This window comes from Pan paniscus, chromosome 7 (assembly GCF_029289425.2).
Source record: "Pan paniscus chromosome 7, NHGRI_mPanPan1-v2.0_pri, whole genome shotgun sequence".
In the NCBI taxonomy this organism is placed as follows: domain Eukaryota; kingdom Metazoa; phylum Chordata; class Mammalia; order Primates; family Hominidae; genus Pan; species Pan paniscus.
Window position 1 is genome coordinate 64,843,619 of NC_073256.2, and position 27,192 is coordinate 64,870,810.

The following is a 27,192-nucleotide window of genomic DNA, read 5'->3' on the forward strand; positions in this document are numbered from 1 at the left end:
TTTTTCACATTCATTGTGCAGGATATTTTTATAAGACATCTATTTCCCAGATGAGATATTCCCTGACAAGTTTTAGGATATCATTATGTTGTCTGCTGGCTCATCAACTGAGAAATCAGCTGCCAGTCTTATTGTTGTCTCTGTAAAGGAATGTGTTTTTCACATCTGGCTACGGCACTTACCCAAGGTAAGGACCTGTGTGAAGAAAGGCATGCACGTATTACATAACATAATACTAACTACTTCTCTCATGCAGATATCTTGTTTGAGCATTCAGAACGAAATTAATAAAGTTGAACATTCAAAACCTAATAGTCATCCTCTCCTTTCCTTCTGGGACTCACAATAAACCTATATTACACTTTTAGCTGTGTCCTATATATCTCTAATATTCTTTTTGCATCATTTATTGTGTTTTTCTCTGTGTCTCAATTCATCATTTCTAATGAACCATCTTCTGATTCTCAAATCCTGTTTTCTGCGTGTCTAATCTGCTGTAAAAACACTTTAGTTATTTCTTATCTTCAAATATTATTATATTTTTTAGATTTTAGAATTTCAACTTAAAAATAAATTCTACTTAACTGATGAAAATGTGCATCTTTTAATTTATTGTTTAAAGATTTTCCTCTATTTGTAAAGTTTGCTTCTGATACTATTTAAAGGCCATTGGTAGTTCACATTGATAGTTGGATCAAACAGAGGCTTATTTTTATTATCTCTTTTTTCTTTTGTTTTCATTCTGTCCTTCTGCCTTTTTGTATAATTAGTGCGCTCTTTTCCCCCTTAGGGGAAAATCGTTGCTTGTAATGGTGCTGTATTTTTTCTTTTTAATTGATATGTAATAATTATATATATTTATAGGTATGTGTGGTATTTTAATACATGCATACAATGTGTAGTGATCAAATCAGTGTAATTAGGATATAGATCACCTTAAACACTTATTTCTTTGTGTTGAAAACATTTCAAATCTTCTCTTTTAGCTATTTTGAATTATACAATAAATTATTATTAATGGTAGTCACCCTATTGAGCTAACACTAAAACTTCTCCCTTCTATCTAACAGAATGTTTTTACATTAACCAGCCTCACTTCATTCCTCATCCTCCATTTCCAGCCTCCAATATCCATCATGAGATCAACTTTTTTAGCCACACATTTCCATGAGATCAACTTTTTTAGCTACACATTTGAATAAGTACATGTGTCTTTCTGTGATGACATGAGAAGAACATGTGTCTGTCTGTCTTTCAGTGACTGGATTATTTCACTTAACATAATGATTTCCAGTTCAGTCTATGTTGCTGCAAATGACAGGATTTCATTCTTTTTTAAAAGTGAATAGTATTCTATTGTGTATATCTACCACATTGCCTTTTTTCATTCATTCATTGATGGACACTTAGCTTGATTCCGTATCTTGGCTATTGTGAACAGTGCTGCAATAAACATAGATGTTTAGATACCCATTAGTGGGATTGCTGGATTGTATAGTCGTTCTATTTTTAGGCTTTTTTTCTTTTAGAAATATCCATTAAAAATGACTGTGATAATTTACATTCCCACCAACGGTGTGTAAATAGTTCCTTTTTCTCTGTATTCTTTCCAGCATTTTTTTTGTCTTTTTGATAAAAACCATGCTAATTGGGTAAGAAGATATCTTCTTGAGGTTTTGATGTCCAGTCCCCTGATAGTTGTTGATGTTGAGTATTTTCTCATATATCTGTTGACCATTTGTATGCCTTCTTTTGAGAAATGTCTAAGCATGTCCTTTGCCCACTTCGTAATGGGATTATTTGTTTTCTTGCAGTTGAGTTGTTTGAGTTCCTTGTATATTTTGTATATTACTTCCTTGTTGGATGAATAGTTTACAAATATTTTCTCCCATTTCATAGATTGTTTCTTCACTCTGTTGATGGTTTCCTTTGCTGTGCAGAAGCTTTTTAAATGTAATATAGTCCCATTTGCCTATTTTTTTAGGTTGCCTATTTGGTTGCCTTTTGAAAAATTAGCCATAATTTTTTTGCCCAGACCAATGTCTAAGCTATTTTCCCATGTTTTCTTCTAGCAGTTGTATAGTTTCAGGCCTTACATGTTAGCTTTTAATCCATTTTGAGTTGATTTTGAGTTGGTATGGTGAGAGATAGGGGTCTGTTTTCATTCTTCTGCATAATGAGTAAGTTTTAATTGCATGCTGGGCATTACATACAAAAACTTTCAAATGTTATCTTTCTTTAGAGAGAGTTTGCTTTTCTCTAGGTGAGTCTGATAAAGGAGGATGCGGTCACTTTAGTCCACTCGGGGACTGTGTGCAGTCAAGGCTGGTCTGTATGTTTGATGAGACCAAGTCTGCCTCTTATTTCCATTGTCCCTCTATAGTTTTAACTAGGAGTCTTATATTTCCTCAAGGTCTCCATTCTTTGTTCTTTCTAACTACATAGTTTTTTCTCTCAAGGCTTCTAGAAATTATGTTGCACAAACTCAGGATAAAAGTGGCTGCACAAGTCAGATCTCCTCTTGAAGTTTGTTTCCTCTCTCCAGCTTCCTCTGTCTCAGCAGCTCTCTATTGATTTTGAACAGATGATGTCATACTTCACTGGCTGTCCTGTGTGTGCTTCATAAGAGTGGTGGTTTCCTACTAACTACTCTGTCCTAGCATGGATGTGCAAGCACAGATTTATTTTATGATCATTATGTTTGCACCATGCCCTTATAGGTATTCATTTAATAATGTTCAATCAGGCAAATTCTACTTGAGTTTGGCAGATAGTTGGCCAGAAGCCATTACCAGTTTACTAGCAAGAGAATTTCATTTTACATAATCTACAATTAGGTTACTGTTTAATTAGTTTAATATAATATTATAATTATATGTGGATTAAATTATTGATAATTTATTTCATTATTTTTAAATTTAAAAAATCATCTCAAATTGTCTTATTTAGGTATATGAACTAGGAAAATCCTAAATGACAGTGGTACTCTAGAACTCTTGAACTTAAGACTGTCTATAACCAGGTAAATAACATCAGTAAAGAAATACTGTCTAAATGATGCCTGATAGAAATGTATTGATGCGGAGAAAAGAAGTGGGAAATTGAAGGGGAAGGCTTCTTTTTTTTATAAGAAGTTAAGAAAATTGGAATAAGAAACAACAGAATGGAGAGTACTTTATAACACTGAAGAGAACAGAAATGTGTTGCATTGGAGAAGATATTTTAAGATCAGAAGTAAACATATTAAGTGTTTTGTTAGAGGGTTTTAAAGTGTAATTATGGCTGGGCGTGGTGGCTCATGTGTGTAATCCCAGCACTTTGGGAGGCCAAGGTGGGCAGATCACCTGAGGTCAGGAGTTCGAGACCAGCCTGGCCAACATAGTGAAACCTCGTCTCCACTAAAAGTACAAAAATTAGCCGGGCCTGGTGGCACATGCCTGTAATCCCAGATACTTGGGAGGCTGAGGCAGGAGAATCGCTTGAACCAGGAGGCAGAGGTTGCAGTAAGCCAAGATCACACTACTACACTCCACCCTGGGCAACAGAGCAAGACTCCGTCTCAAAAAAAAGAAAGTGTAATTATATAAATTTTGCAAGGTTAGAAATATCCCATATGATTAAGGTATAGTCTACTAAGTCAGTAAATTTAAGAGAGCCCCAACTTGCCACAATATGGGGCTTCTACCTCATTATGCAGTGTTAGAATGAGGAAATGCACATAGCAATGCAGTAGGCTATAATTAGGGAAAAAGTGACCTGAGGAGAAGTTGGAGAAAGGTTTACCTGTGGTAAATGATGATACTGAAAGAGAACAGACATATGTATATTAATTAAACAGTTTAGTTTTGAAGCCTTGAGTGCTGGAACTTTCTGAATAATGGAGATACGTTGTCTTCCTCACTCTTGTATTTATAGTTTATGCAAATAAACTATGTGTTCGTAAATCAACATTTCTTACCAGTTCAACATGGTGTCCTTATCTCTTGGAGGGAAACTTGAACTGGAAGAGAAAAGTCATAATTATAATTGCTAGAGACAGCAGTAGTTAATTTTAATGCTCCCTTTCTGTGATAGATGCTACTCTATTATATACATTAAATAATTGTCTCCTCACAACAACACTAGGCATCTGTGTTACAGATGAGGAGATGGAATCATAGAAAGGTTAAAACTAGCCCAGGGACACCAAGTTAATGCAAGCACTAGATGTCCAGAGGAAGCCCTAGATGTCTCCTCTGTTGGGCAATATCTTTCCCAAGATGTATGTTCTGGTCTCAGCTTAAACCTTAATGCTCAGGAGGTCTTCTGTGAACCCTGTCTGAAATAGCTGCCTCATCTGCCACTATCCATCATTGTATTTCCAATCTCTACACATTTCCAGTAACAAAAATTTGTTTTTATTTGCTTATGTAATTATTTTCTTTGTTAATATTATATACCTGCTTTATTTATTGCCATAAAATGTGCGACATTTCATTTCTTGTTTCCTTCTGTATCCACAATAGGTACTTAATAGGCACTCAACAAATATTTGTTGAATGAAAGAATTAATGTCAAATTGGTCAGTTGGCTTGGGTACAGCAATTGTAGTGTCTTGCTGCTATGATAATCTTTCCCAGTAGCCACAATTGGCAAGAAAGGCAAAGGACACCAAATGGAACTCAGAATAGGTAGACAGGGGGATCAAGAAGGATTATTCCTCTCTGGATTGTGTGCCAAAATATGAATACTTCATTGTCTAATCAGCACAGTAGGTGCAATGGTCAATATGGTTACACTAGAATTATCTTTTCACTGGAATCAAGAGAAGGCAAGACACACTTCCATATTGAGATTAGTAAGTGGGAAGTTGGCACAAGATATATTTTTGAATGAGCAATATTTTTCCAGCATATTTGAAATACAGAAATGGATCACTAGAGACACTGCCTAGTGTCTCACAACCAGGAGCATAAATGCCAGTGTCAGACAGCCCTGCCAGCACTGTGCTTTACCGAGTGTGTGAGCTTGGGCAGGTTACCTAATCTTCCTAATTACATCCTTGTAAATTGGCAGCAGACAGCATGTTTGCTAAGTCTTCATGGTTGTTTTCATAGGCCTCTCTTATGTGATAAACTGTGAGGGTTTTTACAATATACAACAGACATTTCAGGAAAGGTTGATGTTCAGATATAATTCAGTAAAAGACACTGTCAAAGAGGGTAAAAAAGAGTTAGATACAAACCACAGAAATTTGAACTTGCAGCATCACTCAAAGAGCATTTCAAATGGGAAAAAAGTGAAAAAACAATGCTTTCATGTCTTCCCATTTCCCATCACTTTACCAGAGGAATATGAAGTCTCATAAAACTGCAAATGGAAAATAATGTATCCTGTCAAGCTTGGTTAGGTATTGGGCAGTTAAATGTCAGCTCAAAATATTTATCTTAGAGCATTTCCTAGTGATTTATTCCTTGCAAAAATGCTATGTGTAAGTATAGTAAAAAAAAAAAAAAAGCCCTTTGGTATGTTGTCTGTTGTCATAAATACATCTTCTCTCTCATTTAGCACCATTATACCTTCCCTTTCATTCCTGTTTCTCACTTTCTTTTATGTCTGAGTCTTCTAGGTTTTGTCTCTAACATCCCTACACTTGGTAATTGGATGTATATGTCTGAGTATTAATATATATTGAAGATTGTGCTATATTTTGAAATAGCATGAAAAAAATATGGCTCATGATTGCCACTTAAGACACCCAAAATGCAGGTCAAGCTTCATGAAGCACATGCAAAACTGAAGAACAAGGAGGGGAGTGACAGTCAAGTGGAGATTGATAATCCCCTTTTGCTGAGGAGCAGCATAGCATTTCGGATTGTAGGCACTGGCTTCAGCAGGCCCAGAGCTTATCACCTAAGCCTGTTGCTTATGCATGAGCTCTGGAGAGTCTGTTAACTTTCTGACTCTTAGTGTCCTTACGTGTAATAGAGTAGATGTTAATACAGTTACAGTAGTGAATGACATAAATGAAGCACTTAGTTTGGTATCTCATTCTTGTAGCTGCTCAATAACTAATATCAATTGTTAGTAGTTTGAATCCCTGTTACTTCAAAACTACTGGAATCAGTAATAATTTGTGTGTGTGTGTTTGTGTGTGTGTGGTTTAAATTCTGCTTGTGTGTTCATGCCACCTATGTGTACAGGAGAAATAATTGCCTGTGCTGACTACTGAGTCTAGAGTCCCATTCAGGCCCCCGTACCCATTTTGGCCTTTGTCTCGATTCTACCATGGATGGGTTTTGCTGCTGTGGAAAAGAGGGCTGCTATTTACGTGTGTGGCACTCCCTGGATTTGCATAGTCTACCACACTCATTTACGTGCATGGAAGCCCCCTTAAGAGTGCACTTTCCGGATGGCAATTGGGCTTCTCTCAGGGAGCAAAGACACATTGTGTTTCTTCAACTACACAAGAAAGTAGCCGGAAATGTCCATGCTCAGTGGGCTGTACCTGAAGTTTATGCCATGTGTAATAGATATTCCTTAGGCAGAAAATAATTTATAGAGCTCAGATTTTTCATGTTGGCATATGAAAACATGACATGTTAATATGTCATATATAAATTATATGTTATCCCATATATTATATGATATATGATATAATACCTATTTTTTTATATTGGCAGAAAAAATAGTCATATAGAATAAAGAAATATATTAGTAGGTGACAGCAGATGAGGTACCGAGGTGTATTATGAAAAGCACATTTCTATTTAAATGAAAATATGTGGTCTTGTAATGAAATTCAAAAGGACATAAATTCTTTCACTTCTTTGATCGAAGGATCACTGTAAAAAGATCTTTATAAATTGGCATGAGTAGATCAGTTACATACAATTTTGCACTTCTAAATTTGAAGTTCTCATGGAGGTTCCTTCAACTTTTGTCTGTAAATCTCTCAAGGGTAGAATCTGTGTCTCCTTTTAAGGGGTGATAATAAATATGTTTATGATTAATATAATTAATTGCTGACATGATTAATGATATTCAATAAATAGTTGAGTTAATGAATTGTTCAAAAATGGTTATTTAATAGTTGTGTCTGGTATTTTTTAAAATAATATTTGTTCAAAACTGTCTGTATGTCCTTCACTGATTTTACTGAACAATTAATTATATATCACTTATGATACGTCGGGTAATATTCTAAGTCTCTCACATGTATTAACTGGTTTAATTCTTATGATAACCAGAAAGTAAAAAGTTGGTGCTTTTATTAACTTATTTAACAGAAGAAGAAACTGAGAGACAAAGGCTCTAAATTCTTTGTCTAAATTCTCATGACTGTAAGCAGCAAGCTGGAACTCATACCCAGGCAGCCCCACTCCAGACTCAGTGCCCTTCTAACAACTCAGCTGCCTCTTGTGGATGCCAGCTAAGAAAGACCACCCTGAAGACACTGGATTTTGACATTTCAAAATCCTTAAAAAGTACTCCTTAAAAAGTACAGTCTAATTTAAGGAAATTTCTTATGCATTGGTTCTTATAAGCCAGTCACATAATTCCTTCTTGGGAGGTATTTGAGGATGAGAGAGATTTAACATTTTTTTATGCCTCTATTTGGGTCATGCCAAATATGTCTATGTACAGTACAGTTTCAGGGGACAAGTCATCACATTTCATTTCATTTTTGGTGCATAAATGAGTCCTGTCTCTCCTACAGAGTTTTGGGTGGTGGAGGGAGTGGAAACTGCTAGAAAACATTTGTATAGAAGCTTCAAGGGGATGGATAAGGTAGGAGAGAAAAAATAATGCTCATTTTTATGGACACTAAGGTGCCCGAAATGATTTTCTGATTAAACTAACAGTGCATGCTGTCAACTCATGTGTTCAAAAAAGGTTGCTTTGGTAGCAAGCAACAACCATGGCTTTCATAGTCATCTTCAAATGAGACAAGATATAAATATTCTTAATATTTTTAAGATACTAAGTTATCTCACAGAAAGTTACTTTATCTTCATAGCACTTTACCAGGATTATCCAAAAGAAATCAGGAGTATTTGGTGAAGTTTTTTCTACGCTTACTTGGTGGGAGAACTCCTTTACTTTTAGTAAGTGATATCATAATCGCTGACATGTCTTTGCAAATGCATGCTTTTTAAACAATTTTCTCTATTCTATTTTTAAAAATTATTTTAAACTTCTTATTGTAATACTTTCTCTATTCACGCACGTAACATTTTTTATTTAGGAAACAGGCATGAATGCCACTTTTGTCCTTTTGCTTTTTATAGAAATAACATCTTTATGTCTTTTTTTTGGCCGAATTCGTGAGTGAAGTTTTCTCTTCATAACAATAATGTGCTCCACTGCCTTAGAATTCCATGACATCTAAGAAATATCATGTATTTATAGCAATTGCAGTAATAATGATACCTCACATGTAAGTGGTATCTTCAGTAAGTCACGTACTGCAGAGAGCACCCTGCGTATGCTATATAAAACAATCTTTAAAGGTCACTCTTGTTATCCTATTTTACAGACAGAGAAACAAACCTCATAAGTAACTTACGCAAGGTTTTGAAGATTGTAAATTGCAAAGCCAAAGGTTTATCTCAGCCTCCCCTTCAACAGACATCCCCATTTCACACCTTAACATTTGGCAATATTTTTACATTCTTTGTCTTTTTTCTTTTCCATAAAGTGTTTTGAGAGATAGGAAGTGCATTGACTAATAAAGAAACTGAGGTTCTGTGAAGTTCAGTGATTTTCTCAAGTGAACAATGCTAGAGAGGTAGTTAAAAACCTGTGTGCTAGTAACCGTTGACCTTTCTCCTTAAAGACAGAAGTGAGAAGTTTGAATTATAATTGTCCTTACGTGCCATGCCATGCATTCTCTCTCTCTTTTTTTTTATTATTGTTATACTTTAAGTTTTAGGGTACATGTGCACAACACGCAGATTCGTTACATATGTATGCATGTGCCATGTTGGTGGGCTGCACCTATTAACTCGTCACTTAGCGTTAGGTATATCTCCTAATGCTATCCCTCCCCCCTCCCCCTACCCCACAACAGTCCCTGGTGTGTGATGTTCCCCTTCCTGTGTCCATGTGTTCTCATTGTTCAGTTCCTACCTATGAGTGAGAACATGCGGTGTTTGGTTTTTTGTCCTTGCGATAGTTTGCTGAGAATGATGGTTTCCAGCTTTATCCACGTCCGTACAAAGGACATAAACTCATCATTTTTTATGGCTGCATAGTATTCCATGGTGTGTATGTGCCACATTTTCTTAATCCAGTCTATCATTGTTGGACATTTAGGTTGGTTCCAAGTCTTTGCTATTGTGAATAGTGCCACTATAAACATACATGTGCATGTGTCTTTATAGCAGCATGATTTATAATCCTTTGGGTATATACCCAGTAATGGGATGGCTGGGTCAAATGGTATTTCTAGTTCTAGATCCCTGAGGAATAGCCACACTGACTTCCACAATGGTTGAACTAGTTTACAGTCCCACCAACAGTGTAAAAGTGTTCCTATTTCTCCACATCCTCTCCAGCACCTGTTGTTTCCTGACTTTTTAATGATCGCCATTCTAACTGGTGTGAGATGGCATCTCATTGTGGTTTTGATTCGCATTTCTCTGATGGCCAGTGATGGCGAGCATTTTTTCATGTGTTTTTTGGCTGCATAAATGTCTTCTTTTGAGAAGTGTCTGTTCATATCCTTTGCCCACTTTGTGATGGGGTTGTTTGTTTTTTTCTTGTAAATTTGTTTGAGTTCATTGTAGATTCTGGATATTAGCCCTTTGTCAGATGAATAGGTTGCAAAAATTTTCTCCCATTCTGTAGGTTGCCTGTTCACTCTGATGGTAGTTTCTTTTGCTGTGCAGAAGCTCTTTAGTTTAATCAGATCCGATTTGTCAATTTTGGCTTTTGTTGCCATTGCTTTTGGTATTTTAGACATGAAGTCCTTGCCCATGCCTATGTCCTGAATGGTATTGCCTAGGTTTTCTTCTAGGGTTTTTATGGTTTTAGGTCTAACATTTAAGTCTTTAATCCATCTTGAATTAATTTTTGTATAAGGTGTAAGGAAGGGATCCAGTTTCAGCTTTCTAGGTATGCCTAGCCAGTTTTCCCAGCACCATCTGTCGCCCAGGCTGGAGTGCAGTGGCGCGATCTCGGCTCACTGCAAGCTCCGCCTCCCGGCTTCACACAATTCTCCTGCCTCAGCCTCACGAGTACCTGGGACTACAGGTGCCCGCCACCATGCCTGGCTAATTTTTTTGTATTTTTTTTTTTTTTAGCAGAAACGGGGTTTCACCATGTTAGCCAAGATGGTCTCGATCTCCTGACCTCGTGATCTGCCCGCCTTGGCCTCCCAAAGTGCTGGGATTATGCATTCTCTCTTTACATCACAGTAAGTATTTTCAAAACCCATTCATTCATTCATTGAATACTATTTTCATCTAAAATGCCATGAACTATGGCAGTCACTAGACTTACAATGAATCACATAGCCTTGTTTCAAAGGGTGCATATTCTAGTAGGCGTGAAAAGTATACAAACAGCTATAAATAAAGGGTTTTGTGTTGGAGGTGTACACAGAACACTGTGAACACAATGCGTGCACTTTACTTTGATTGAGTCAACTCTGTACTACATGGTTATACTTTTATCTTATCCTGTAGTGTGTCAGCTAAGGAAGTAACAATCCACAGAAAATGATAACAACTGTCATTACATGTGCACGTAACAAAAGAACTCCAAAATGCATGAAGGAAAATTTGACAAAAATGAAGGGAGAAATAAACAATTAAAAAATTAATAGTTGGAGAGTTCAGTATCCCACTTTAAATAATGAATCAAATTATAGGAAGATAATGGAGAAATTAAAGATTTAAACAATACCGTTTAAAACCAACTAAACTTACTAACTTACTGTTTAAAACCAACTAAACCTAATAGACATCTAGAGAACCCTCCACCAAATAATCCCAGAATATGCATTCTTATCAAGTGCACATGCAACATTCTTCAGGGAAGGCCATATTATATTTAGGTTATAAAATAAATCTCAGTAAGCTTAAAATGATAAAAATAATGTTAACTATCTTCTCCAACTAAAAATAAATATAATAGGAAATCAATAACTGCAAAAAATGGGAAACTCACAAATATGCGGAAATTAAAAGTATACTCTAAGAAACCAATGCTTACAAATAAATATAATAGGAAATCAATGACAGCAAAATATGGGAAACTCACAAATATGTGGAAATTAAAAGTATACTCTAAGCAACCAATGGTCCAGAGAGGAAATCAAAAGGGAAATTAGAAAATACTTTGAGGTAAGTAAAAATGAAGACACACATATCAAGCCATACCAAAACTTATGTGGTCCTGCTAAGGCAGTGCTTAAAGAAAAAAAATTATACTTAAATGCCTAATTAAGAAAGGAGAAAAACTTAAATCAACAACCTAACTTTTTAGCTAAGACCCTGAACAAATAAGAGAAAACTAAATCTAAAACAGAATAAAAAGAAGTATAAGTATTAAAGTGGAAATTAATGAAATGGAGAACAGAATAACTAGCTGAGAAAAATCAATGAAAACAAAGTGGACATTTTGAAAAGATCAATGAAATTTACAAATTTTTAGCTGCATGAACCAAAAACAAAAGAGGGAAGTTTAAAATTACTAGGATCAGAAATAAAACAGAATGCATTACTGCTAACCTTACATAAATAAAAAGAATTATAAAGGAATACTATGATTAATTGTATGAGTCAAGAAGAGATAGACAATATGAACAGATGTATAACAAATAGAGATTGAATTAGTAATTAGAAAAAAAGAAACTACCCATATAGGCTTTTCACAGGGAAAGCCCATTTCTGGACAGCCTCATCAGTGAATTCCATGCCAAGTGATTAAGCAAGAAGTAGCACCAATCTACCAACTCCTTCTCCTGGAAAAAAGAGGAAGAGAACACTTCCTAACTCATTCTGAGGCCGGTAGTACCATGAGACAAAAACTCTGACAAGATACAAACACTATAGAGTATATATTTTTTATAAATATGGATGCAAAAGTCCACAACAGAATACAATTGACTCTTGAATAATGTAAGGACTAGGGGTGCTGATTCACTGTGCAGTTGAAAATTCACAAATAACATTTGACACCCCCAAAACCTAACCACTAGTAGCCTATTGCTAATCAGAAGCTTACAAATAACAGTCAATTAACACATATTTTGTATGTTATATGTATTATATACCGTATTTCTTACAATGAAGTAAGTGAGATAAAGGAAAATGTCATTAAGAACTCATAAGGAAGAGAGAATACACTTACAGTATTCTACTGTATTTATCAATAGTGTAAGTTTATGTAGTCTGTTTACTAGACAAGTTGTCTGTCTGAAATGGCAGGTAGTTACAGCTACAGACCTCGATCTACAGTACACATCAAACAGTTGAACTTTTTATTTGAATGCCATGACTTTTCTCTCCTTCTTGGAAGCACTTCCAGTATCACTAGTGACACTTTGTATGGGTCCCATGGTGTTAAGGTTTATACTATTGCACTAAACATAATGAAAAATACTGGACAACCAGGAAAGATCACTTTTTACTTTGATGTGCAATTTCCTAGAAAAAATGAACTGCTCACACAGAGATGATTAGAGTCGCAAGGTGTTTTAAGCAGATACAACACTCGAGCTTACCACGATATCAACAGGAAGTGGCTAAGAAATGATTACAGTGGTACAGTATGTTCATAGTATGCAGTAATGATTTAATACTGCATATTTACATTTGTTTACATCTCTCTTGACTGCGAATGGCATTATGTCTTATCTGTAAGCATTTGTGTGCAAAAGTCTTAATAAATGTTAACATTTTATAATAGATTTGTGTATATTTTAAAGTAGTAAATCATAAAATAGGCTAATATCTACATATATTTTATGCATTCATGACATATCTAAATTTTTCTTTTTCTTTTGAAATTTCTAGGCTACATGGTTCAAGAGCAGGTCTTTGTAAATTGTCACAAAATTCCAAAAATGTCCAATGTATTTATTGAAACAAATCTGTGTATAAAAAATCTCAGAAAAATCTTATTCTAATTTCTAACATCTGAAAATTAATGCAATGCACAATAGAATAACAAACAAAAATCACTTGACTTCTTTAATTGCAGAAAAAAGATTTGACAAAACCTAACACAATTTTATGACAAAAGTATTGAGCTAATTAGGAATAGAAGGAAACATCTTCAACCTGATAAAGGGTATCTGTGAAAATCCTGCTGCTAACATTATACTTAACGATGAAAGATGGAATATTTTTCTTCTAAGTTTAAAATGACAAAGATGTTCATTCTAGCCACTTTTATTCAACATTTTATTATGTTGGTTTCTCCAGAGAATTAGGCAAGAAAAAGAAAGAAATTTTTCTATATTGGAAATAATTAAAATTATCTCTATTTTCAGATGACCATGACCTTGGATATGGAGTCCACTCAAAAATAATCTGAACTAATAAACAAATTCTGCAAGGTTGAAGACCACAAGGTCAATAAAAATAATTAATTATATTTCTATGTGATACAATAAACATTCTTAAAATTAAGAAAAAATTTAATTTACAGTAGAATAACAAAAAAATACTTAAAAATAAGTTTAATCGTGAGATACAAATTGGTACCCTGAAAACTACAAAAAATTCCTGAACAATATTAAAGGTCTAAATAAATGGAAAATTGTCTTGTGTTTATGGATCAGAAGACTTAACAATTTGAAGATGGCAATATTTCCCAAATTGACGCACAGATTTAATGCAATACCTGTCAGAAAACTAGCTGACTTTTGTGGAAATTGAAAACTGGTTGTAAAATAAATGGAATCGCAGGAGATATGGAATCACCAAGGAATACTGACACAGAAGAACCAAGTAGGAGAGTGTGCAATTCCCAGTCTCATATCTCATTACAAAACCAAACCAAACAAGGCATTGGCACAAGAATAGACATACAGATCAATGGAACAGAACTGAGACCCCAGAAATAAAACCAAGTAGTCAGCTGACTTTTTGAAAGCTTGCCAAGACCATCGAATGGGAAAACTTTTTTTTAATATACGTTGCAGGGATAATTGGATATAAACATCCAAAAGAATGAACTTGGATGCTTATCTTGCACCATATGCAAAAATAACTGAAAATGAATTAAAGGCTATAACTATTAACTCAGAACAAAAAATGAGCTGCATTTTCATGATCCTAGGTTTGGCAAAATACTCTTAAGTATAACTCCAAAAAAACCCCACCAAAAATCTAGATAAATTTAATTTCATCAAAATTAAACATTTTGGGCATCAAAGGGCATCATTAATAAAATGAATAGACTTACTACAGATTGTGAGAAAATGCTTGCATATCATATGTCTGGTAAGCAAATTGTTTCTAGAGTAATATATAAAAAAACTCTTACAACTCAATAAGAAGAAGACAAATAACACAAACTAAAAAATGGCAAAGGATCTGAATAGATCTTTCTCCCAGCAAGATCTACAAATAGCTGATAATCACATGAAGAGGTGCCTGGCATCATTAGTCATCAGGAAAATGCAAATCAAAAAACCACAGCTAGGTACTACATCACACCCACTAGGATGGCCAGAACACAAATGACAGATAGTAAGTATCAGAAAAGATATTGAGAAAGTGGAACCCTTATACACTGTTGGCAGAATTTGAAATGAAACATCCACCTGGTAAAACAGTTTGGACATTCCTCGAAGGATTAAACATAGAGTTACCATACGATCCAAAAACCCTACTCTTTGATACATACATAAGAAGAATGGAAACGTATATTCACACAAAAGCTGAAACATGAATGTTTATAGCAGCATTATTTATATAGCCAAAAGATAGAAATGACCTAATTCCTGCCTGCGGTTGATGCTGATAAACAAAATGTCCTAAATGTCCCCAACTGCAGTGATGGTTGCATAGTTCATGAATATACCAAAATCAATTGACTTGTTAACTTTCTAGTATGTGAGTCATATTTTAATGAACTGTTAAGAAAATTTAAAAACATAATGAGTAGGAGAGACCTTCATGTTAAGAAGATGAGAGGCTGCCAGGCGCGGTGGCTCACGCCTGTAATCCCAGCACTTTGGGAGGCTGAGAGGAGCAGATTGCCTGAGCTCAGGAGTTTGAGAACAGCCTGTGCAACATGGTAAAACCCTGTCCGTATTAAAATACAAAAAATGAGCCAGGCATGGTGGCCAGTACCTGTAATCCCAGCTACTCAGGAGGCTGAGGCATGAGAATTGCTTGAACCTGGGAGGCAGAGGTTGCAGTGAGCGGAGATCATGCCACTGCACCCCAGCCTGGGCAACAAAACAAAACTCTGTCTCAGAAAAAAAAAGAAAAAGAAAAACAAACAAACAAACAAAAAACAAAAGAAGAAGAACAAGAATGGGAGAGCCTTGATGTGGTTGGAGCAACTGAGGTGCAGAGTAGGGAGTGTGAGTGTGGGGAGGTGAACAGGTGGCAGCAGGTCCCCAGAGGCCTTGTGTCTGTGGTAAGGAGTTTAGAGTTTATTCTGAGAAGGAAGGGGTAAAATGCAAACATTTTTAAAAAGGGAGTGACTTAATCAGCTTGATGTGTTATGACAGACTCAACATGGAGAAGGATGGTTTGATAAGTGGCCAGGTTGGAGGCAGGAACACTGAAGAAGTAATCCAGGAGAAAAGTGATGAGGGCTAAATATCAGCAAGGAGACGGAGAAGAATGGTGTAGTTATAGGAGATTTAAGGTATGAAATGATCAAGCCCTGTTGATGAGGTCAGGAATAAGGAAGACTTGAAAACCTGGGGCTCTGAGGACTCCTGCAGGTGACAAGCTGAGTGGCGACTCCCTTCCCCAAGGGTGTGGCAGGGGAGCTGGAGGTCATCTGCAACCCCCACTTGGCTCTTTGGCTGGATCTAGAAAGCAAATTGACACCAGACATATTAAGAAGACAAAAGTATACCTAGATTTCATTAGTTTTACATGTACATTATGCTCTTCATAAGAGAGTAAGGCCTGAAGAAGTGACCAAAGCAAGATGTTTTTGTACATTTTAGACAAAGAACAATACATTTGAGAAGAAATGACAGAACAAAGAGAATCTGGCTGGGGCAGTGAATTTCTAGGGGAGTTGACTAGGAGATATATGGAAGTGGGGTGTAAAACTAGTGGAAGATAAGAGTTATTTGGATAAGTATAATTATTCGGATCCATTGCAGCCACCCAGTTCTCAGTCTCTGGTGATAAGGGCTGTTTCCTTGCCCTAATACGGTGAGGGCACCCCTCCCAGAGGAATCTTTATGGCTTGCTGCATGTAGGAAGAACAGTGAGCTCACCCTATCTGAAACTACAATTTCTCTAATTTTTTCAGCTTGAAATAATCAATATGCCAATTACGCACATTTTGGGATGGTAAGTTCTTCACTTCTTTAGTGTACTTGTTTGCGCCCTTAGGGTCCAGGTGCATTCTCTTCCATGCCTTAATTGCTGACACTACTTGGGAGAATTTATTCTTCAGTTTGTAGCTCATCTGTGAAGGGAATTGAAGAAGGAGTTGCAGTAACATTTAGGTAAGAAAGTGGATGGAAATTGGTGACAGGCATTATATTGAGTAACTGCTTACAAGTCAGTAAGAAACAACACTGCATACTGGCAGCCTTAAGTTACTTTCTGGCAAAGAAAAGAATCAGTGATTCTAGTTATACAGCTTTATTGGAAAATGTTTTTAGAAAACTGTAATCAGAAAAGTACATTCCTTTAAGTTAGTTTTTCAAACCTTTTTTAAGGCAGCTCGCAATACTTTAAAAATTAACATATGTATTTATATTGAATAGCAGCTTATACATTGATTTTGCATACATATTTCAATTAGTAATTCAAAGAAAACCTTTGGTTTGAGCATACTCAAATAATAATAATATTATTATTACTACCATGTTCCAGAATAGGAAATTGAGATTCAGAGATATGAAGAGACTTCAGCTACTGAGTGGTGAAGTCAGATTTGAAGTTCATGACTTCTAGCCAGAAACTCCATGTGGTCACACTATTTAGGTGATATTTTCCTGTCCCTACCCATCCTATGTATTTTTATTAGCCAAATGTTTATTCTTTTAAAATAAATAACAATATCATAAATACAGGGTTGTGTTTGTCTTTAAAGTAATCTAAGAGTCGCTTAAATCTATAGCCTCAGAAACTTCTTTATTGTTGCCCTATGAAAGGCAATTTAACATCCTTTAGCTCACCATCATGTAGCTATGTTTTCTTTTCTTAGGAATGCTGTAATTAGGTCTATTGTTGGCATTACTTACTTTTCTCTGTCCACTTTCACTATGTAGGCAGAAAACTGAGCTCTTATAATGAGAAATAATTTCCCATGGAGATTAAGCTCCACAGTAGTTTTATAGATACTGAGTCAAGAATAGCATGTTTTACAGATTGAGGAATCAGGCAAGTGGGTAAAAGAGAGCTTTCTCTTTAACCAATAATCAGGATTTTGAAGATAAATAATGCTTTAAAGTTTGTACTGAAAACTCCTTATGAAGTTTCGTCTCAAGAGTGGGAGGGAGAGCTTTAGTATTGCATTGTGAAAGTCAAGAATTACAATTTATACCAAAATACAGATCATGATGGACTGATATAATGCAAAAGCAAGGGCAGCCAGTTTTCCAGCTGACAGATAGAGTTTCAAGTGGAGGCAAATTAGGCCTATAACATATTCCATCCTGAAATAGCCAGATGAGCCTTTCTTGGCCAATGATAAGTCTATGAGAACCCAGGCAATTATTTCCAGCCTGAAAAATGAGATGACTTTGAAATGTATGAGCCTCACTGGCTGCCCATCTCATCCGTGCCCACGTCCTGTGCATTATTTTCCATCCATGACCACGTCCTGTGCATTATTTTCCTAAGGTTTTCTGGAAATTCTTTTTTCCAGTCTGTACCTTTCTGTTGTACTCTAGCTAGTGTCCAACTCTCTCCACTCTGATCTAATCTTCACATTACATTATTTACTTTTCCTGAACCTTAGAAAAGTCTCTCTTTCACCCACCCTCCTTTCAATAACAAAATGTGGAATGCAAGACAGATACTTTATCTGTCCAAGTGACTTTGAGAAACACATTTAGCTCTCAAAGTTTCCGTTTCCTTATCTTTAAATTGAGGGAAAGACAGAGAAATCAGAAAATGCTGCAAAGTTAAAGGATGCAAATTTACAAAATAATTTTCTAGATACTTGACATTTTGATTCATCATTTTCAAAACCGTTGAAATTAAAAATACAGTTTTTAGTGCATTCTTTTAAAAAAGAAATAATTGGCAACACCTGACCAATATCAAATACGGAGGTGATCTGTTTTGGCTTATTTCCTCTGTAACATTTAAGAGTGGCTTCTCCTGAGTTCACTGGCATCCCAAAACACGAGACACATTGATGGAGCTTCAATGTGAAATAATCATGTGGAAAATCTTTCCACCTTTCTTCCTTCTTGCTCCTTAAGACACTTCCATCTTGTGACCTGGAGTACTGCCAGTATAGTAATTGCATCTCAAATAGACTGTTAGTATGCAAGCATTGCAGATGTTTACCTGTGGTACAATAAGGAAGCTGAGGATATTAAAGCGATAATGTATGAGGAGCTGGTGACATTAGATGACTTGATGTATCTGTTAGAAAGAGGAAGGCACAGGCAAGAACATTCTTTATATCTACATTTCCTGCCAGGCTGTGAAACACTTCACTTAATGAGCATCTTTCCCTGCAGAGTAAAGTGACATCAATTAGAAAATAAGCTTATAATTGAAACTTTACCTTTGAAATAATGTATTTGCACAACTCCCCAAGGCAGTGTGTGCATAAATCCAAGGCTTGTTTTCCATCTAAACAACTTCTGATTTTACTCATTTACTAAAGAAAGGCAAGAAGCACCATCAAGGGTTAGGTATACAGGTTAAGTTTTGTTAGCTCATGAAGGTTGTATCTGATGGTTTTTCAAAGCTGTGTTTAGCAACTGCAAGAAGATCCCCTGGTTTTACATGCACAAAATAATTTATCTGAATCCTTCTATCCTCAGAGAGCAGCATCAATACTGTTGCCTATTTGGCATCAAATGGGATTTATGCAAATCCCTCATCTGTGCAGAAATCTAATGATTTTTAGTGTCAGTGTTTCTAATTCTTCGTGGTGTTCCTTATATTGGTTTCTGGAAAAATTACTGCCTAACCAACCATGCTTTTCTTCCAGATTGATTTTCTTCGCTAAGTAACCATGAAGTGTATCATATTGCAGTATAGCCTATTCTTAAGTGCATTGTTAGAGTGCCACTCTCCTGAATCACCCTGAATGCCTTGTTTTCAAAACTTCTAGGTTGTGACTATCGTACAAAAAAAAAAAAAAAAAAAAAATCATTCCTGTAGGACAGCAATCTCCTAACCCTGTCAGCTTCTTAAGAACAGGCAGCACTGCAGCTGTTAGGGATTAGGAAGGTCATGGCCAGACTCACCCTCCATGTTGAACCTAAACAGTATTGTTGGGTAGGAATATCTTTCATCATGTCAAAGACGTTGTAACAAATGCAGATACGTTTAAAAAGGCTGCGAGGGACTTGAAGCTTTTTAATCTGCAAATTTGCAGAATGCTTTTTTTTTTTGGCGTTTTTCTGGGATGTATTTTATATTCCACAATGAAAAGTAAAAGGTTTGGAGTACAAAAGAATTGATACAACGTAGAGCCAATTATGTGCATAAATCCCAACCATCATTCCTCTCTTCTTCTTCCCTTTTATATTTCACTTTCTTCCTGCTTGTTTTACTTTTCCTTCTTCTTTTCCTCACCCTTTCTTTCTTATCCTTCCCTCACATTTTTCTTCCCCTCTCTCATTTACTACCTCTTTGACATGCTGTGCACCCCACAGTGGAGACATCATAGTATGAGGTAAAAAAACAAAATTAAATATGTTATGATGCCTAACCACGTTTTTCGGGGTCCCCTAAAACATTTCTCATACTTTTTAAAAAAGTATTTAGATTTTAATTTTTGTGAGTACATAGTAGGTGTATATATTTATGGGATACATGAGACACTTTGATACAGGCATTAAATGTGAAATAATCCCATCATGGACAATGGGCTATCTATCACCTCAACATTTATTCTGTGTGTTTCAAACAATCCATTTACACTCTTTTAGTTATTTTAAAATGTACAATTAAGTTATTATTGACTGTAATCACCCTGTTGTGCTATCAAGTAGTAGGTCTTACTCTTTCTAATTTTTGTACCCATTGAGCAACCTCACTTCCCCCCTAACCCCCTACTACCCTTCAAAGCCTCTGGTAACCATCCTTCTACTCTATGCCCATGAGTTCAATTGTTTTGATTTTCAGATCCCACAAATAAGTGAGAACATGCGATATTTGTCTTCTTTTTGTGCCTGGCTTATTTTACTTAACATAATGATCTCCAGTTCCATCCATATTGTTGCCAATAATAGAATCTCATTTTTTATGCCTGAATAGTACTCCTTTGTATATATGTGCCACATTTTCTTTATCCATTCATCTATTGATAGACACTTAGGTTGCTTCCAAATCTTAGCTCTTGTAAACACTGCTACCACAAACATGAGAGTGCAGATATTTCTTTGAAATACTGATTTCCTTTCTTTGGGTATATACCCAGCAGTGGGTTGGCTGGATCATATGGTAGCTCAATCTTTACTTTTTTTGAGGAATCTCCAAACTGTTCTCCATAGTGCTGGTGCTAATTTACATTCCCATCATCATCGTAGAAGGGTTCTCCTTTCTCTACATCCTCACCAGCATTTGTTATTGTCTGTCTTTTGGGTATGAGTCATTTTAACTGGGGTAAGATGATTTCTCATTGTAGTTTTATTTGCAATTGTTTGATGGTCAATGATGTTGAGCATCTTTTCATATGCCTATTTGCTATTTGTATGTCTTCTTTTGAGAAATGTCTATTCAGATATTTTGCCCATTGTTTGATCAGATTATTTGATTTTTTCCTATGCAGTTGTTGGAGCTCCTCATATATTTTGCGTATTAGTCACTTGTCATATGGGTAGTTTGAAAATATTTTCTTCTATTCTGGGGTTGTCTCTTCACTTTGTTGTTTCCTTTGCTGTGCAAAAACTTTTTTAACTTGATCTTATCCCATTTGTCCATTTTTGCTTTGGTTGTCTTTGCTTGTGGGATATCACTCAGGAAAATTTTGCCCAGACAAATGTCCTGGAAATTTTCCTCAATGTTTTCTCATTTTCTTAAGGTGTTTAGTTTGATTTGGTTTTGGTTTTATTGTACAAGTTTTCTGCAGTAAAAATAAATACTAATGCTTCTGGATATTCATAATTTTCATTAGAATGCACAAATCTCTGGGGAGGAGTCTGCACTAAAGATAGAAGGTATTCAGGATTGAATAAATGTATTTGATCTCAGAGTCTTTTTAAACAACAGTTAGAAACATTTCAAGGAGACAATTTTCCTAAAACATTTTGGGAAACTTTTGCTGTAGTTCAGTCTACTCAAGAAAAACACAGCAAGAATGCATTCCTCCTGGCCCACACTACACTATCCAGTAATCAAAACATTTGGCAGCACAAGGCAGTATTTCCTGAATTTTCTAGAAGTTCGAAATCTGTTTCTCAAATTGAGCCAAAAGCCTGCTTTCTAAAATTTTCATTAATACGTTGCTTCAACTTTTTCTACTTCTGCCAGGTATATAAAATCTCTCTTCCACATGGAAATTACTGAGGCATGTAAAAGTTATTATGTCATCATTTCACTGAATTAACTATCTCCTTGGCAAAACATTACTGATTTCTTTATCTGTCCTACATATGATGTAGTAGAAAACTTACCCCACCACATCCATTACAATTCCTTGTATAAAAACATCATTTTTATAGATATAAATATTTCCCACTTGTAAATATTTTCATTTAATCTGTCAATTCAACTGAAGAAATTTTGGGTGCTTTCTAGATAACAAGTGTTCTGTTTTAGTCATGGGTACCACTATTAAGAGGTTCACATACACAAGCACAGGGTGACATATGAGATCACGTGCTGATGATCTGTTTTGTGTGTGAAGATGATCTCTTGGCATTTAGCATCCATTCTTATCTCTCTTAGTGTGTTCCTCCACTGAAGAACACGAAAAACAAAAACTCATGCTCCTATATTTCTTGGCAGCAAGAGTTCTAGATGAAAATTACATTTCAACAATTAGAATCATCTTTTGAGATTTGGAAGGTAAAGATGAAAAGGAAGCCATATTCTGCCTTCCTTTGCTGTTTGTAGCTACAGAACAGGGTTCTGGAACCACATTTTCTGCTTGTGTGTGGTTTTGCTTTGCCCCCTTTTTCCTGCAAGAGTATTCCAACATCCAGTTTCTCATGCCCAGGGGTCAAGAAGGAAGTAGCCATACTCAGATTTCCAATAGAGGCCACCAGCTTCACTAGTGGTGGAGAGAAACGTGTGTTTCCAATATGGCGAGGCTCTCTGATTCTGACTTTCAATCCTTGAATTTTGGTTATTGTGCTGCCTTCTTCAACTCATCTGCTTCAAAAGCAGCCTCCAGATGCTCCAACCTCATAACAGTGTCATAGATTGCAGTTCTGATGAGTTCGTTTCTGGGAGCCTTTCTTTCCCAGCATAAAGGCTGGTCACACTTCTCTTCCAAGGGCTTTGTAAGCACAAACGTTATTTAGTGCTTTAAATAAGTATAGTAAGTTCTGTTTCTGGCATGAAAACTTAGTTAATAAAGTATTTACTACCAGAGCAGTTAATAGCCAACATTTTAAATGATAAGATTCTGGGGTAGTCAAAATAGAAATGGGATAAAGGGACCGGGCATGGTGGCTCACGCCTGTAATCCCAGCACTTTGGGAGGCTGAGGCAGGTGGATTGCCTGAGCTCAGGAGTTCGAGGTCACCCTGGGCAACATGGTGAAACTGCATCTCTATTAAAATACAAAAAAAAAAAAAATTAGTCTGGTGTGGTGGTGCATACCTGTAGTCTCAGCTGAGGCATGAGAATCGCTTAAGCCCCGGGAGCGGAGGTTGCAGTGAGACAAGATCACACCACTGCACTCCAGCTTGGGCTACAGAGTGACGCTCCATCTCAAAAAAAAAAAAAAGAAAGAAAGAAAAAAGGGATAAAGGATGTGAAGGTATATATATATATATATATTATATATATACTGTTGAATAGCAAGAGTCTGATGGTCTGTCATACACAATGGAAAAAGTAACTCAAATTATTGCAGTTGTTCATCCAAAATGAGTCTCCTATTGAAGATAAGGATTTAGGAGATCCATTGGCTACTAGAATAGAAATGGAAACTGAAATTGGCCTACACTTAACTCTGGAGTGTTTTTTCAAAAGGATATATATGTATATATATCCTCATTAATCAAGCATGGTTATATAGATGTAGGTTCTGTAAAAGCTCAACATTAGCTTCCTGGGCCCAAAGATGACCTGGCTAATACAACTGCTAGAGCCCTAATTGCCAAAAGATGACACCAATATGAGTCTCCAGCATGGAGGCTGAAAATATAATTTTTCTCTTCATCTGGATACTTTTGAGAGGACAGGGATAACTCTTAATAGTTATACCAGGAGAACAAATATAAACTGAAACTCTTCCATGAAAAGTTTCGGTTGCGTGGCACTGAAACCAACATCAATTTTAAATTGAATTAAATTAGGCCCAATATATTCTAGAGGGAAGAGCAGTTTCCTCCCCTAAAGTAGAAACTTTTTCTGGATATGGGTTTACACTCAGTGTCCACCAAGCTTCTAGCAGCACCATCGTGGACGTCCTGAATGCTCGTTCATCACCACAGTGTTCCACACATCACCACTTCTGTCCTACAGACTTAATAGTAAAAGAGATGACGCTGTGGCCACCAAATACCATGCTCTTTTATGTATTCAGACCTTACAGAACAATAAAATGGAAGATTCAAGACCACTTATGTCACCAGGTGGGAGGTGGTGCCTTCTAAGATTAGGGTTCCACCCTGCAACTTTCTCTGAAACAGTGATTAATACATTCTGTAGTTTCTCTCATACTCAAGAGTATTAGAGTTCTGGATGAGAAGGGTAGAGGCAAAGTGGCATCTGCTACTATTATATTTAATGATCACCACACAAAATTTTTCTTTCTGTATCCATGAACTTGGTTTACACTGGTTTAGTGATTTTAGTATCTAAGAGCAGAGTGTCTCCACCGGGGGAACTGTAATGCTTCCACAGAAATAAAAATTTACCATTTGGAATTCTGATGCCCTGAACCAACTAATAAAAAAGTGGGCTGGGCGTGGTGGCTCACGCCTGTAATCCCAGCACTTTGGGAGGCAAAGATGGGTGGATCACGAGGTCAGGAGATTAAGACCATCTTGGCTAACACGGTGAAACCCTGTCTCTACCAAAAATACACACACACAAAAGCTGGGTGTGGTGGCGGGTACCTGTAGTCCCAACTAGAGGCTGAGGCAGGAGAATGGCGTGAATCTGGGAGATGGAGCTTGCAGTGAGCCGAGATCGCGCCACAGCACTCCAGCCTGGGCGACAGAATGAGACTTCCATCTCAAAAAAAAAAAAAAAGGTGGGGGGCACTCCTCTGTTGTCTGATGCTGGGTTTATAAAATACAGGTGCATATGACTGCAACTATGCAATGTGCTTAGAGAGGGATATATAGAGATCCCAGCGAGTCCTCTAGGATTCAAACTAGTACTGCCATTTTTGGTAGTAAAAGTTAATGAAAAACAAGGGTAACCCCATCAGTGAAGGCTTAGGACCCCTTAAAAATGAGAGCTTAGTAGGTCGGGCACGGTGGCTCATGCCTGTACTCCCAGCACTTTAGGAGGCCTAGGCGGGCGGATCACCTGAGATTGGGAGTTCGAGACCAGCCTGACCAACATGGAGAAACCCCGTCTCTACTAAAAAATACGAAATTAGCCGGGCATGGTAGCACATGCCTGTAATCCCAGCTACTCAGGAGTTGGTAAGGCAGGAGAATCCCTTGAAAAAATGAGGGCTTAGTAGCCCACCAGGTAAAAAATGCTGACCTGCTAACTTTCTAGTTGAGGGTAAAGGATACGTGGAATGGAGAGTGGAGGAAGGAAATGTTAACTGTGGCCACATGAAGCAAAGATAGCACTAACAGTCCCTTGGTCTTCTTGTTCTGTATGTATTTATTACTGTCAAACAAGATGTTCCCCTTCTCTCTCTTTTGCTACTATTTTACATAGAGTATATTGATGGTTACTATTTTAAAATTATTTTTAAGTGACATGATGTTAATTTGCAAATTAGAATTAACAAAAAAGTAACAAACATCCCCTAAAAAAAACCACAAAGACTCCTAGTACTTTGGGGAGGAGGTCATGTTTTCCTTATAAAAACAAAATTTGGATTGTGTTAGGTGCAGTGATAAAGTTGATGCTATTAGTAGGTTTATTTTTCATTGTGGTAAAATAGGCATACCTTTTTTTTTTTTTTTTTTTTTTGAGACCGAGTCTCGCTCTGTCGCCAGGCTGGGTGCAGTGGTGTGATCTTGGCTCACTGCAACCTCCGCCTCCTGGGTTCAAGCGATTATCCCGCCTCAGCCTCTCGAGCAGCTAGGACCACAGGCGCATGCCGCCACACCCAGCTAATTTTGTATTTTTAGTAGAGATGGGGTTTCACCATATTGACCAGGATGGTCTGGATATCTTGACCTCATGATCCGCCTGCCTCGGCCTCCTAAAGTGTTGGGATTAGGTGAGCCACCGTGACCTGCCAGGCATAACATTTTTTAACCATTTATAAATGTGCAATTTGGTGGCACTGAACACATTCACAATGTTGTATAATCATCATTGGTATCTGTACTCAAAACAACTTCATCATCCTCAACATAAACCATGTACCCACTAAACAATAACTTTGCATTCCTCCTCCCGCCTGGCCTCTGGTTCCCTCTATTCTACTTTCTGTCTCTATGGCTTTGCCTATTATGGGTACTTCACATAAGTGAAATAATACAGCAGTTTGCCCTTCTGTTTCTGCCTTACACCACTTAGCATAATATTTTTAAGTTCCATACATGTTGTAGCAAATAAAATTGCTTTCCATTTTATGGCTGAATATGAGTCCATTATATGTGTACACCACACTGTGTTCATCTGTTGATGGACACTTGGGTTGTCCCACTGACTTTCAGCTATTGTAAATAATGCTGCTATGAACATTGTAAATATTTTTGTGAGTTCTTGCTTTCAATTATTATGGATATATACATAGGAGTGGAAATGCTGGGTTCTATATTTGACTTTTTAAGGAATAATTAAAGTATGCAACACAGATGCTGCGCTATTCTACATAGTGCAGAAATCCGTGAAACTTCCAATTTCTCCCCAACCTTAGCAATGCCTGCTATTTTCCATTTAGTTATTCTTATCATTATTATTATCCCAGTAGGTGTGAAGTGGCATTTTATTGCGGTTTTGATTTGTAACTCCATATTGACTAGTGATGTTGAGCCTGACCCCCTGTGCTTATTTGTCATTTGTATATTCCATGTGTTAATGGATCATTTGCTTATCTTCTATGGAGAAATGTCTATTCAAATCCTTTGCCCATTTTTTAATTGGGCTATTTGTTCTATGGTTAAGTTTTAAAATTCTTTGTATTTTGGATATTAACCCATTCACAAATACTGATTTGCAAATATTTTCTCTCATTCCATGTATTGGCTTTTCACTTTCTTAATAGTGTCCTCCAATACACAAAGTACTTAATTTTGACAACGTCCAATTTATCTATTTTTCTGTTGTTGTTAACAGTGCTTTTGGTGTCATATCCATGATATCATTGCCAACTCCAAAATCATGATATTCCTCTGCATTTTCATCTAAGAGTTTCATATGAAAAGCTTTTATGTTTAGGACTTTGATTCACTTTGAGTTATTATTTGCATACGTTGCATGGTAATGGTCTAGTTTCATCCTTTTGCCTGTGAATATTCAATTTTCAAAGCACCATTTCTTGGAAAAAAAGTGTCATTTTGCTATTGACAGGTCTTGTAAAATCAGCTTTATTAAGGTAAAA

At 36.5% G+C, this 27,192-nt stretch overlaps 1 long non-coding RNA gene across 1 annotated transcript in view; it reads left to right on the forward strand.

Annotated features, from left to right (window-relative positions):
* The window catches only part of LOC134730874 (uncharacterized), a 60,874-nt gene extending 46,631 nt beyond the window's left edge, over window positions 1-14,243 (forward strand). Inside the window, exons 4-7 of the long non-coding RNA XR_010112869.1 lie at window positions 22-187; window positions 10,287-10,399; window positions 13,484-13,564; window positions 13,902-14,243. This is a non-coding gene — a long non-coding RNA (uncharacterized LOC134730874). The remainder of the gene's footprint in view (window positions 1-21; window positions 188-10,286; window positions 10,400-13,483; window positions 13,565-13,901) is intronic.
* Window positions 14,244-27,192: the final 12,949 nt, after the last annotated feature.